Genomic DNA, 3,091 nt, shown 5'->3' with positions numbered 1-3,091 from the left:
CATGAAATGAAACAAATCTGATTCACTGTTTGTAGCTTTGTCCCCTTTTCTGAATTTGAACCCCAGTGACCCAATTACCAACTGTACCAGGTTTGAGGCTTGTGCCATTAACAGTGCAAGAATGGCAGCAATTTTAATATTCTCCTTGAAAAGCGATATGTGATTTTTGATTGGCATTTTTAGGCTCCACCCACCTTCCTGAATATTAATCCCAGTCACCCAGTAACCAGCTGTGCAAAGTTTGAGAACCCTGCCATTAACAGTGAAGAAAGGCTGCAGTTTACAATTTCCCAGAAAAATCTGTTTTTGTCTCCTCCCACTTTTTGTACCCTTGACACACAGTCACTCAATGATCAAGTTTGTGAGCTTTTGGGTTCCTGGCATCAAAATTGTGGTAATGGAAGCAGTTTATCCAGCAAAGAAATCTGATTGGCTGTTTTTGGCTCTGCCCCTTTACTGAATTTGAATCCCAGACACTTAACGACCGACTGTAGCAGGTTTGAGGCCTCTGCCATTAACAGTGTAAGAATGGCTGCAGTTTCAATATTCCCCTTGAAAATCAATAGGTGAATTTTGATTGGCTCTTGTAGTCTCCACCTACTTTTCCGAATATTAATCCCAGTCACCCAGTGACCAACTGTGTGAAGTTTGAGAACCCTGCCATTAACAGTGTAAGAAAAGCTGCAGTTTATTTTTTCCAATGTAAAAAGTTAATTGTTTTTGGCTCCGACCACTATTTCTAACCTTGACATACAGTCACTCAATGACCAAGTTTATGAGCTTTGGGGTCCTTGGCATAAATAAGTTGCATTTTACCATTGAAATTAAACAAATCTGATTGGCTGTTTTTGGCCCACTCCCTTCAGAATTTAAACCCCAATCTCCCAGTGACTGACTGTACCAGGTTTGAGGCCTCTGCCATTAAGAGTGTATGAATGGCAGCAATGTAAATATTCCCCTTGAAAATCAAAAGGTGAATTTTGATTGGCTGCTGTAGGCTCCACCCACTTTCCTGAATATTAGTCCCAGTCACCCAGTGGCCAACTGTGTCACGTTTGAGAACCCTGCCAATAACAGAATGGCTGAAATCAATCTAACAAATCTGATTGGCTGTTTGTGGCTCCACCCCTTTAGTTAATTTGGACCCCAGTCACCCAATGGCTGACTGTATCAGGTTTGAGGCCTCTGCCACTAACAGTGTGAGAATGGTAGCAATGGGAATATTCCCCTTGAAAATCAATAGGTAAATTTTGATTGGCTGTTGTAGGCTCCACCCATATTTCTGAATATTCATCCCAGTCACCTAGTGGATAATTGTGTAAAGTTTGGGAACCCTGCCATGTTAAAAATTTTGTTGTTGGCACCGCCCACTTTTTCTAACCTTGACATACAGTCACTCAGTTATCAAGTTTATCAGCTTTGGAGTCCTTGGTATTGATAATTTGTATATTCCCATTGAAAAATAAACAAATATGGCTGTTTGTGGCTCTGCCCCCTTTCTGAATTTGAACCCTAATCACCCAATGACTGACTGTATCAGGTTTGAGGCATCTGCTATTAACAGTATAAGAATGGTAGCAGTTTAAATATTCCCTTTGAAAATTGAAAGGTGAATTTTTATTGGCTGTTGTAGGCTCCACCCACCTTCCAAAATCTTAATCTCATTCACCCAGTGACCAACTGTGCAAAGTTTGAGAGCCCTGCCATTAACAGTGTAAGAATGGCTGCAGTTTTTATTTTCCTAGTGAATTTTTTTTTGGCTCCACCCACTTTTTGTAATATTGACACACAGTCACTCAATGACCAACTTTGTGAGCTTTCAAGTTTGTGAGCTTTCAGGTTCCTGGCATCAAAAATGTGTGATTGGAAGCAGTTGATCCACCAAGGAAATCTGATTGGCTGTATGTGGCCCCACCCCTTTAGTGAATTTGGACCCCAGTCACCCAATGACCGACTGTAGCAAGTTTGAAGCCTCTGCCATTAACAGTGTAAGAATGGCAGCAGTTTAAATATTCCCCTTGAAAATCAATCAGTGACTTTTGATTGGCTGTTTTATGCTCCGCCCACTTTTTCTGGATTTGTAACCTCAGTCACCAAGTGACCAACTGTGCCAAGTGTGGGGACTCTGGCTTGATTACTGGCAGAATGGCAGCCTTTTACAATTTTTCCATTGACTTGAATGGGTGAAATCTGATTTGCTGTTTGTAGCTCCGCCCATGTGTGCAGGGGGGCCGTGAGACCCCCAGAACCTATCATTCCAGGTAGTAAGGGATCTGCATACCAAGTTTCATTCAAATCGGTCAAGCCGCTTTTGAGTGATCGAGGCACACACACACACACACACACACACACACACACACACACACACACACACACACACACACACACACACACACACACACACACACACACACACACACACACACACACACACACACACACACACACACACACACACACACACACACACACACACACACACACACACACACACACACACACAAACACTCTTTATGCATTGGGCGCCTCCACCCCTGTTTTAAAGGGAAGGTTCAGGGAACTCTTGAAAAAAATAAAAATCCCTATCCACTTACCTGGGGCTTCCTCCAGCCCGTGGCAGGCAGGAGGTGCCCTCACCGCCGCTCCAGAGGCTTCCGGTCGTCTTCGGTGGCCGACCCGACCTGGCCAGGCCGGCTGCCAGGTCGGGCTCTTCTGCGCTCCATGGCCGGGCTTTCTGCGTCCCACGCGGGCACGCTGACGTCATCGGACGTCCTCCGGGCTGTACTGCGCAGGAGGATGTCCGATGACGTCAGCGCACCCGCGTGGGACGCAGAAGAGCCCGGCCATGGAGCGCAGAAGAGCCCGACCTGGCAGCCGGCCTGGCCAGGTCGGGTCGGCCACCGAAGACGACCGGAAGCCTCTGGAGCGGCGGCGAGGGCACCTCCTGCCTGCCACGGGCTGGAGGAAGCCCCAGGTAAGTGGATAGGGATTTTTATTTTTTTTCAAGAGTTCCCTGAACCTTCCCTTTAAGAGATTGGAGGAGATTGACTGGAGAAGAGGCGGAGCTACTGCACACATCTCTGCCTCTACC

This window comes from Hyperolius riggenbachi, chromosome 1, assembly GCF_040937935.1.
Source record: "Hyperolius riggenbachi isolate aHypRig1 chromosome 1, aHypRig1.pri, whole genome shotgun sequence".
NCBI classification, from domain to species: domain Eukaryota; kingdom Metazoa; phylum Chordata; class Amphibia; order Anura; family Hyperoliidae; genus Hyperolius; species Hyperolius riggenbachi.
The sequence above is the reverse complement of the archived record's forward strand: the minus strand, read 5'-3'. Positions refer to the sequence as shown.